We start from the raw sequence: 12,126 nt of genomic DNA, 5'->3' as shown, positions 1-12,126 counted from the left end.
CCAGCTCTATTAGGAGAACTCCTTCTGGCAAACTAATTCTAATGAGTACTGATGAGTTCTGAAATTCCACATGTGTCTTGAGGGTAATCATGGGTAAATAGCAGCATATTTGGAGGTTAAACAGGGCATCACTAACTGGACATTGCTGCTTAAGATACGCAGAGTTGGGCTTCCCTGGTGGCGCAGTGGTTGCGCGTCCGCCTGCCGATGCAGGGGAACCGGGTTCGCGCCCCGGTCTGGGAGGATCCCACATGCCGCGGAGCGGCTGGGCCCGTGAGCCATGGCCGCTGGGCCTGCGCGTCCGGAGCCTGTGCTCCGCAATGGGAGAGGCCACAACAGTGAGAGGCCCACGTACCACAAAAAAAAAAAAAAAAAAAAAAAGATACGCAGAGTTATATTAAATCTATGGTGCAGATGATTCTACAAATGACAAAAAAAATGGACCCCTCAGCCCCACCAGTACCCAGTCTCTGAGGGGAGGTCTGAAAAAAGATTAACTGGCATTAAGACAGGAAACGTGCTGAGGTAACTTCAGGTCAAGGTTAACAGACTACTGGCATGGGCGGGAGAGACCCACACTGGAGCAAGTCCACTGCTTTGTTAATATGCAGGCTGAAACCCTCCAAATTAAGTTAATACCATAACCTGAAAAGAATAACTGAAGCTACATAGGATTTATAATCTACAAAAGGGCCCAACTGCCAGAGAATAAAGTTCACCACAAATTTAAAAACAACATCGACAATATAATCAATAAAAACTTACCTTAATTGATCATAAAATGGACAAGGTGCTGTCAGACCTTCCTGATCTTTCTGGTAGCTCAGAATACCAATTCCACAAAATAACAGACTTTGGTCCTGTTTAACTTACTCTCAAGAGATCCAAAAGAAACAGTGACAAAGCGCATGGGAGCCCCAGGAAATACCCCTTGTGGCTGAAAGGGAACTTCATATTTGGCTCCTCTAAGAGGGTCTGGGATGGGTCCAGGGAAGGTGTGGAAAGATTTGGATGGAAATGCATAGAGTATGACTGGGAGACAGCCACACTGATGCCCCCTGTTTGCCCCCTATATGTCTATGCCCAGACTCGACTCCCTACCTTCCTAAATTCCCTCAGCTCTCAAAGGGCAAAGCTCTGAATCAGTGGCTCAAGTGCCATCAGTGGATCATGAGAAGCTAAGTGAAATAGGAGTTCCCCTAACAATGTCAAAGAATCCAAGTTTCTGCCTGCAGGTGTGACAAGTAATCTCCAGGGAACTAGTGACCAACTGTTAAATACCTCAGACACTGAGCACTTCTTGTTGATCACCGTCTTCAGTCACAAGTGTCTACATGCTATGTACATCCTGCCGTGGGCACTGAATTCAGAGATCCCCTATGTAGCTTTTGTAGAATATCCTAGTATGAAGGGGCACTTCATATCTCTTTCTTTAATTTCTCTTTTAATAATTTCCACACAAGACAAATTTAAGGCAACACTTTGGAATGAGAGGTATTATCCAAAAAGAAATAGCTGGACTTAGACTAAAATCCTTGGACTCAGTTTCTAAATTGCAGACACAGCTTGGGGGAGGAGTGGAGCATGGAGTGCACAGGGCATGGGATAGCCCCAGACAGGACAATCGTCCACACCCCCAGAAATACTACCCACTGCAAAGCTTTTTGAGTGTTCCAACTAAGCAGTTTTAGTTAAACCATTTGCTTTACAATCTAACAAAATGTAATCTGCTGATCACCTACATTAGAATCCCCAGGACTGCTCATTAAAGCAGATTCCCTGGCCCTATGGAGACCTGTGGACCCTGGACTGTGCATTCTTAAAATAATTTTTTTTTAAATTTTGGAGTAATTTTAGATCTACAGCAAAATCGCAAAGATAGTACAGAGCATCCCTCTGTACCCCTCACCCAGTATCCCCTCATGTTAGCATCTTACATTAGGATGGCACATTTGTTATAATTAATTAACTAATATTGGTCCATTACTATTAACAATGGATTTGGATTTCACTGGTTTTCCCACTAATGACCTTTTTGTTCCAGAATCCAATCCACATTGCACTTAATCGTCATATATCTTTAGTCTCATCTGTTCTGTGACAGTTTCTCAGTCTTTTCTTCTTTTTCATGACCTTGACAGTTTTGAGGGGTCAGGTATTTTGTAGAATATATCTCAACTTGGATGTCTTGGGTAATTTTCTCATAATTCCATTGGGGTTATTGGTTTGGGGGGAAAATATCACAGAGGTGAAGTCCCTTCTCATAACATGCTATATATGACTTATCACTGATGATGCTAACTTTGATCACCCTGTCAAGGTAGTGGTTTGCCAGGTTTCTCCACTGGCAAAATAAGTGGAGAAGTAAGGTATTTCCCCCCACTTTCCATATTCTAATCTTTGGAAGCAGATCATTAAGACCAAGCAACCCTCAAGAGAGGCAGAGAATTAAGCTCTGCCTCCTGGAGAGGGGTTATTTACATACACAGTTCGGAATTCTTGTGTACTGTAGATTTGTCTCTTCTCACCTATTTATTCATTTATTTGTATCATTATGGACTCAAGCATTTATTATACGCTTTAGGTTATAATCCAATACTACATCACTTATTTTGTTACTCAAATTGTTCTGGCTTTGGCCACTGAGAGCTCCTTCAGGTTGGCTCCTGTGCCTCTTGGACATGCTCTCATTTGCTCTTTGAGTACTTCCTTACTTTCTGTTACTACAGTACACTTCAGCTCATCTTGTATTCTCCCTGCTCCAGCCCTCGAATCAGCCATTTCCCCCAAAGAGTCCTGATTTCTCTTGCTGTGGTATAGCATGAGAGACCCAGATCTGGGCATTGAGGGGGACTGTGCAGTTTTGAGAAGCAACCAAGCCGATTCTTAATGCACTCTCAAGTTTGAGGACAGCCATTTTGGAAAGTCAAGCACAGCCATTTTGGAAAGTCAAGCACAAATAAACTAGAATAATTTGTCAAGAAAAGTTCTGAAATAGTTGTTTTAAAGAATTACTACTATTTTCTTCATGTTAGTTCAAGATTAAAACTTCCAAAATGCAAAGTACCCTGGGGGACCTGTAGAGAGGAAAAGAGAGAAAACAATGGTAGAGATCGAATAATGATTCTGAAATAAAGTGATTATAATTCAGCACCTAAAAACGAGAATAAAATATATTTATCAAAGGCTTTCTCTGTGCCAGGCACTAAGCTAAGTGCACAGCTCCAAACCTAATGCTGAGGGTGTAATTTCTCCTTTTTAAAAGGTACAGAAATTGAGGCCTAGAAAGGTGAAATGTTTGCACAAAGCAATACAGTCAGTAGGTGGCAGAGCTGAGACACCAAATCAGGTCCATGTGATCTTCCAAGCAGAGGATTTGCGCAGGGCGTTCTGTTAACTACTGCTTATTTGAGTATGCAGGCTGTTTCTCCCAGATCTCAAATGCCAGGAGGGAGGATCAGCTTATTCACTGTTGTATGTCCTGTCTCTGTTATACAGTAGGTACTCAGCAGATAACATCCAAATAAATCTGACCAAATTTCTACATTGGTGAAGAGGAGGACCATGAAGTATAACACATTTTCTTCTACTGTACCTTATAATTAGACTTATGCTCCAAATTAGGTAAGAAATTACCAAAAAAGAATTTTTACTGAAAGCATACTTCTAACTTCACACAGTTCAGATTTGGGGATGATGAAAATTAAGTATGAGTAAAACTGTCCTGAGTGATAAATTTTAGTAAACAAAAAGATAGTTAGTATGTAGTCTAAGACTAGAAAGCAAATGCCCAAAGTCAATAATTTTCTTCACTGTCTGGATTAATCAAGTGAACTTCAAAGATGATACTATGTTATTCAAATGCTTCTTAACACAGAGCAGATCCTTCTTAACATATAACAAACAATATTCTGAAATAGATGTTCTGAAAAAGATCAAGGATCAGAATACCATTTCTATTACACTTACTAGACCAAAATCCCCGGATTACACCTTTTTGTAAATGGTATGGTTTCAATGGCATAAGCAAACTCAGATGACAGGCCTTAAACCATAAAGAAGGAAAGGAACCTAACACCAACATAATAAAAAATACATTTTAAATTAAGTCCACATCTATCAGCTAACTTGTGAACAAGTTTCAGATCACTACTTCCTATGAATTAAATGTACTTCATAATATGCCAATCCATTCGTTCATTCCTTCATCAAATATTTAATTCCCATTATGTGCCAGCACTGTCTCATATGCTAAAGACCATAGCTATGAACAAAACAGAAGAGAAACACTGCTGTCATAGAGCTAACAGTTCTGGGGGGAGAGCAACAATAAACAAATACAACAAATAGATGTCAAATGGTGGTAAGTGCTGGGAAGAAAAGTAATTCCCAGAAGGGGCAAGAGGTTGCAATTTAAAGTAGGATACTTCCTCAGAGAGAAAGTGAACTTGACGGGGAGTGATGAGGGAGCTCAGAAACATCCATGTGGAGGAGGAAAGAGCAAGTGCCAAAGCCCTGAGGCAGGACACGTGCTATGTGTGTGTAAGGAGCCACAAGGAATCCACAGAAAAGTGATTAAGGGGTGATGTGTCATAGGAGATGAGATAAAGAAGTACCTGCAGCCATAGTGGAGGTGTGGAGTGGAGAGGGATGAGGACTGATCGTTTAGTGCCTTGTAGGTGATTCTGAGCACTTGGATGTGTACTGAGGAAGACAGGAAGCCGTTACAGAGAAGACACTTTAAAGGATCACTCTAGCCTGCTCTTTTGAGAATGACCTATGAGGAGGGGGCCAAGAAATCATACGAATGAGAGAGTGATGGTGGCTTGGATGTAAAGTGGTAACAAGTAGAGAGGCTGAGAGGAGGCTCTATTCTGAATATACTTTCATGTTAGAACAACACTGTTGGCAGATGGAGTGGGGATATGAAAAAGAGAGAAGAGTCAGGGATGGCAACAAGGTTTGGGGCTTAGCAAAGAGATGGATGGATGCGTTACTACCGCATACTGAGATCAGAAAGGCTGTGGCAGAAGCAGATTTGGAGGGAAGGGACACAAATTTGTCTACGTTTAGTTTGAGAAATGTATCCAATTCCAAGAGGAGATGTTGAGTAGGCAGTTAGTCACCCAGGTCTGCAGTTCAAGGTAACTCTCCAGGATATATATTTGGGAGTTATTAGCATTTCAAGCCACAAACTAGGAAAGCTCACCAGGGGAGTGAGTACAGACAGAGCAGAGTTTCAAGAAATGAGGTGATTGCTGAAGGGAGATGTAGGGTGAAGAGAGTTTTTTTTCCTAAGAGGTGTGTAGGCTAATGAGAATGATTCTATAGAGAGGAGAGGTGATGCTGGAGAGTGCAGAGAATTGCTTGAGCAACTGCTGAAAGAGTTTCTTCTTCTATCTGCTTCACAGATTGCTGAAATGCTGCATCCTGTCTCTGAGGGCATGAAAGGATACAGAGAAGCACTGACACGCATAAGGGCCAGAGAGGGAAGCAATAAAAACATCATTCACCTTGAAAGCAATAAAAGAGGTCGGTAAGGTAGTAAGGTATACAATTAACACATAAAAATCAATAGCCTACAAAACACATATCTGACAATGGATTTGTATCTAGAATTTACAGAAAACTCTCAAAACTCAAAAATACAAGAAAACAAACAATCCAATTAGAAAATAACCAAAAGACAGGAAAGGAGATTTCACAGAAGAGAATATATAAATGGAAAATAAGCACATGAAAAGATGTTCAACATTACTGGCCATTAAGGAAATGGAAATTAAAACCACAATGTGATATCACTACACATCTATCAGAATGACTAAAAAAGGAAACACAGTAACAGCACCAAGTGCTGGCAAGTATGAAGAGAAACTGGATCACTCCAACACTGCTGGTGGGAATTTAAAACGGTAATTTATACAATGACAACTTAGTCTGTCAGTATCCTAAAGAACTATACATATACTTAGCATACAACAATTATACCCCAGAGAAATAAAAACTTATGTTCACACAAAAACCTGTACACAAATATTCATAGCAGCTTTATTTAAAATAGCCCCAAACTGGAAACAACCCAGATGTCCCTCAACGAGCGAATGGTTCAACAAACTGTGATACATCCATACCATGGAATACTACTCAGCAATAAAAAAGAATGAACTATTGATATACACACAACTCGGGTGAACTCAAGAGCATTATGTTGAGTGTAAACAGGCAATATTAAAAGGTTCCATATATATGATTCCATTTATATAACATTCTTGCAATGACAGAATTACAGAGGTGGGGAACAGATTAGTGATTACCACAGGTTAGGGATGGTGGTGTGGGGGGCGGCAACTATTAAGGGAGATTTTGTGCAAATGAAAGAATTCTGCATCTTAACTGTAGTGGTGGTTACAGGAGTCTACACAAGTGATAAAATGGCACAGAACTATACACACGGATTGTAACAATGTCAGTTTCCTGGTTTTGATACTGTACTACAATTACGTAAGATGTAATGACTGGGGGAAACTGGGTAAAGGCTACATGGAACCTCTCTGTATTATCTTTGCAATTTTCTGAGAATCTATAATTATCTCAAAAGTTTTTAAAAATCTAATGCATCCTTGCAAGTATAACTTGGACCACAGGATTTCTTAGAACTCAAGTCAAAATAAATATATGGTTTATTAATTTTAAAAAATCAATAACCTAGTACATGAGTGTTCACAGCAGCTTCATTTGTAATAACCCCACACTGGAAACAACCCAAATGTCCATATACATATAATGATATACTACTCAGCAATAAAAATGATTAACTATTGATATGTGCACTATGGACATCTGAACATAATCATGCAGAGTAAAAGAAGTCAGACAAAAGAGTGCATAATGTATGATTTCACTTATAGAAAACTCTAGAAAATATAAACTAATCTACAGTGACAGAAGTCAGATGAATCATTGCCTTGGGGTGCTCTTGATCATGGGGAGAGGTGGGAAGGAGGAATTACAATGGGGCAAGAAGGACCTTTTGGGAATGATGAATCTGTTCACTATCTTGACTGTGGTAATGGTTTCATAGGTGTATGCATATGTTAAAACTTACTAAGTTGTATACTTTATATATGTGTGGTTAATTGTATGTCAATTATAACTTAATAAGGTTTAAAAAAAATCAGTAGCTTACATATTCACAAATAATAACCAGTTAGAATATATCATGGAAAAGAACCTATTTACAATAGCAACAAAGAAATAGTTAGGAACCAACCTAAGAACCATGCAAAACTTATATGATGAAAACAATAAAACATTCCTGAAAGAGAGAAATACTGATTTCAACAAATAGAAATCTCTTCTTGTAGAGGGTGATTTAATATCTTAAAGATGTTAGTTCTCCCTAAATTAATTTAAAAACTGAAAGAAATCCCAATAAAAATACTGACAAATGATTTTTTTCTGTGCTAGACAAATACTAAAATTTATATGGAAAAATAGGCATGTAAGAATAGCTCACAAAACACTGAAAAAGAAGAGCTTATAAGGAGAACTAGTTCTAATTTATACTAAGTATACTAAAAATCTTCTATAAATAAAACAGTGTGGCACTGGCATTTAAGCAGAAGGATGGACCAATGGACTAGAATATAAAATCCTGAAATTGACTAGGCACATACTGAAATTAGGTATATGATAAAGGGTAATTAAATCACTGGGGCAAAGAGGGATTTCATAATAAATTGTGGACAACTGGATAGCTATGTGAAAAAAATCAGATCCATAACTCACACCACACCCAAGAATAAACTGTAAGTGAATCAGAGATCTAAATGTAAAAACTCAAATATGTTAGAAGAAATTGGGTGAATTCCTCTATAACCAGGGCATAAGAGGATGGTTTTCTACTATGATTAAAAATCTGGATTTAATAAAATATTTCTTTAATTTATGGCTTCAATGAAAATGAAAAAAAATTGCATGAGAAAAATCCATAAGCAAAGTCAAAATATAAATGACAACTGTAAGCAAATATTTGAAATATATCACCAATAAAAGCTAGTATCTCTAAAATACTTATTAAAAATTCACGGAAAAAAAGACCATAAATCTGATACAAAAATGGGCAAAAGGCAAAGACAATTCACAAGACAGATATAAAAATGGCCCATAAACACATGGCAAAATACACAACTTCACTCATAAGAAAAATGTAAATTGAAACAACACCAAGATACCACATCACACCCAAAAGATTGAAAAGAATGTCAACACTTTTAAAATACACTCTGCTGGTCAGACTGTGAGGAAATAGGCACTCTCAAATATCTGGTGGGAATGTAAAATAGTACAAGCTTTACAGAGGGTACTCTGGCAATATCTAACAAAAGTACATATGCATCAATCCTTGACGAGCAATCCACTTCTAAGAATTTACCCTGAAGATATACTTCCAATAATGCAAAATTATTTATTACAGCATTATCTGTAATTGCAAAAATACTGGACACCACTTAATGCCTAAATACAGTAGACTGGTTGAATAAACTGTGACACATCCGTACAAGGAAGTACTAAACAGATTTTTAAAAATAGGATAATCTCTGTGAATACATATGGAGTGACTTCCAGAGGGGATAGATGGATGGATGAATATAAATGTTTTCCCCCTCCCTATTACGATATGGGTATTAAAATTCTGAAACCACTGTATGTGTGTTGTAGAACTGGGCAAATGAGTTAATATATTGATGTTATTGAAAGTTAGGGCCCTCCTTGTGGAAGAATATCTATATTGCACCTACAAATACAGAATGGGGAAAACAAAGAAGAATGCTGAGGGGTATTGGAATCAGAGATCAGCAGGATGAATACGCAAGTCCATACACCACACACACGCACATACACACATTTATATGCATATATGTGTGTAATTATTTTCCTAGCTCTGTTGCTGGAAGGCCCAGAAACAATGATACTCTGATAGCAATGAGAACACTCTAGCTCCCAGATCTTGGTTTCTAAATATTATTCCTAACTATAAGTAAGAAAGGCTCCTCAGAGAAACAGCCAATTCCAAGACTGGGGCAGAGAAAGTACAAGATTATCCTGGAACCCCTTGTTGGGCCAAAAAGTAAAAAAGTGCTAGAAAAATTGAAAGGGACATGTCAAAGAGACAGAGAAGCCAGTTTGAAGAAACTTCCATTAACCAAATTTGAGACATTTTGATCAAAACACTGACAGCAATGAATTATAACTCACTGAATAAAATGATCTATGAAAGATAGATAACGGGAAAGTTCCTGCCCATAGTGGAATGCCAACTGACAAACGTACACAGGATGATGGAGTCAGAAATCCACCATTTAGCATTATATTAAACTAGAATTTAATTGATTCAGTCAAGAACTATCAACAGCAGACATTAAAACTAGTGGGTAAGGTTGGAACTCATTTGAAAATACAAAATAAGGGAAACAACACATAAAAAAGCTGTGGACTGATTGCACTCAAGATCAACTCTAGGAATGAGTGGAAGGAGAAATTCTACTGAAAAGGAAAAATAAAGTTTATTTCTACTTGTATCTCACAAATCTTAGGACTTTTAATAAACCCGTTATACATATTTCTATGATAATCTGAACTTAAACTTAGCTGAGGGGGGAAATGTATGTGAGAGCAAAATGCCATGTAAGGTGGGCAGAAATCATGTCTGATTAATGTGTACGATCCACAGCCAGTGTATATTTACAAAGTTCATTTAAGTCCTGACATATTCCATAGTTCAATCTCCAGGTATTATACTTCATGTAGTACTAAGAATGCTGTTTGATGATTGTAAAAATACTAGTACCTGGAGAAAAGCCTAATGACATTTAAAGATGCTTGTTTTTTAATAATGTTCTGGATTCAGAAGGGAAATTCAGCCTCAAAATTCTATATGCAATAAAAACATTAAACACTTAAAAAAAAAACCCAAAAACTAATAGGTAGAAGTTTGGTGGAGAACAGAATATTTACATAGTTTCAAAGTATATTCCCACTAAAGTTCTTACCTTTCCTTTAAAGGAGAATGATAAAGCAGGATGAAAAGTCATTAGCTTTATGAAAACCACAGTAGAATATCTAAAATTTGTATTTTTTGGAAAATCACAATATCAAAAACTAAGTTCCATTTAAGTACATGAGCTAGTTTTTTATTAAAAACTGCATGCTACAAAGCACGATTTATACTATAATCCTATTGTTCTTATTAAAAATTATATACTAAAAATAGGCTAGAATGATAAATACCAAAATTATAAAACTGATGGTGCTAAGAATTCAAGTGATTTTATTCATTTTATGTTTTACTACATTTTCAATTTCTCTACAATGAACATATATTAATAATAAGAAAAAATGTGTAAAAATACCCTGCAAGAAGTAAGCAGATACAGAAGAAAAAAGCTGGAAAGAAATTTAAAAGCCAACAGTGCTTTGTGATTGCATAATGGCATCATGGGTGATGTAGTCTTTTCCCTGTTATTAACTGTGGGACTTAAGATTTAAAAACCATGATGCTAACAGCTTATCACTTTATAAACTGATTTTACCTTTGCTGTGCACACTGAAATCTAGCAATGCTGCCTCTCTGATCATCTCTCCTTGAACTCCTTCCTCTTAGGCCCTGGATTCTTCTCTACTTAACAAGAGAACAAATCCTCTTTCTTTAAAACTTCTGCATCCACTGCTCCTCAGATTATTTGATGTCCCTTTATCACATCTGACATCACTTGTTTTGCATGTAGTGTTATTTTCATGGTTAGCGTACAGGAATGGATCTTTATATAATGGCAACCACTGGTAATGTCATTTCCTACCATAAAGCAGTTCCAGAGAATGTATACCACTGCCTTGTGCTTTCTCATCCCTGTTCTCCTTGCATAGCAATTGGTCTAGACTAAGGAGAGGTGAAGAGGTATCTTGTCAGAGTGGGGAGGGGAGTTCTGATATGTCTCTTCTTTTGTAGAAGTAAAACATTTTATTATTTTTTATAACATCTTTATTGAAGTATAATTGCTTTACAATGGTGTGTTAGTTTCTGCTTTATAACAAAGTGAATCAGCTATAGGTATACATATATCTATTCCCATATCTCCTCCCTCTTGTGCCTCCCTCCCACCCCTCTAGGTGGTCACAAAGCACTGAGCTGATCTCCCTGTGCTATGTGGCTGCTTCCTACTAGTTATCTATTTTACATCTGGTAGTGTATATATGTCAATGCCACTCTCTCACTTCGTCCCAGCTTACCCTTCCCCCTCCCTGAGTCCTCAAGTCCATTCTCTACATCTGCGTCTTTATTCCTGTCCTTCTCTTTCTGACTTACTTCACTCTGTACGACAGACTCTAGGTCCATCCACCTCACTACAAATAACTCAATTTTGTTTCTTTCTATGGCTGAGTAATATTCCATTGTATATATGTGCCACATCTTCTTTACCCATTCATCTGTTGATGAACACGTAGGTTGCTTCCATGTCGTGCTATAGTAAATAGAGCCTTGTAAATTTTGGAGATTAATCCTTTGTCAGTTGCTTCATTTGCAAATATGTGCTCCCATTCTGAGGGTTGTCTTTTCGTCGTTTATGGTTTTCCTTTGCTGTGCAAAAGCTTTTAAGTTTCATTAGGTCCCATTTGTTTATTTTTGTTTTTATTTCCATTTCTCTAGTAGGTGGGTCAAAAAGGATCTTGCTGTGATTTATGTCAGAGTGTTCTGTCTATGTTTTCCTCTAAGAGTTTTATAGTGTCTGGCCTTACATTTAGGTCTTTAATCCATTTTGAGTTTATTTTTGTGTATGGTGTTAGGGAGTGTTCTAATTTCATTCTTTTACATGTAGCTGTCCAGTTTTCCCAGCACCACTTATTGAAGAGGCTGTCTTTTCTCCATTGCATATTCTTGCCTCCTTTATCAAAGATAAGGTGACCATATGTGTGTGGGTTTATCTCTGGGCTTTCTATCCTGTTCCATTGATCTATATTTCTGTTTTTGTGCCAGTACCATACTGTCTTGATTACTGTAGCCTTGTAGTATAATCTGAAGTCAGGGAGCCTGATTCCTCCAGCTCCATTTTTCATTCCCAAGATTGC

General features: G+C 37.6%; 1 protein-coding gene across 6 annotated transcripts in view; it reads right to left on the bottom strand.

Annotated features, from left to right (window-relative positions):
• PRRG1 (proline rich and Gla domain 1) overlaps window positions 1-12,126 on the bottom strand; it is a 159,643-nt gene that overhangs the window by 61,310 nt on the left and 86,207 nt on the right. The window lies entirely within an intron of this gene.

Source organism: Physeter macrocephalus, chromosome 21, assembly GCF_002837175.3.
Source record: "Physeter macrocephalus isolate SW-GA chromosome 21, ASM283717v5, whole genome shotgun sequence".
In the NCBI taxonomy this organism is placed as follows: domain Eukaryota; kingdom Metazoa; phylum Chordata; class Mammalia; order Artiodactyla; family Physeteridae; genus Physeter; species Physeter macrocephalus.
This window is presented reverse-complemented; position numbering and strand designations above follow the sequence as displayed.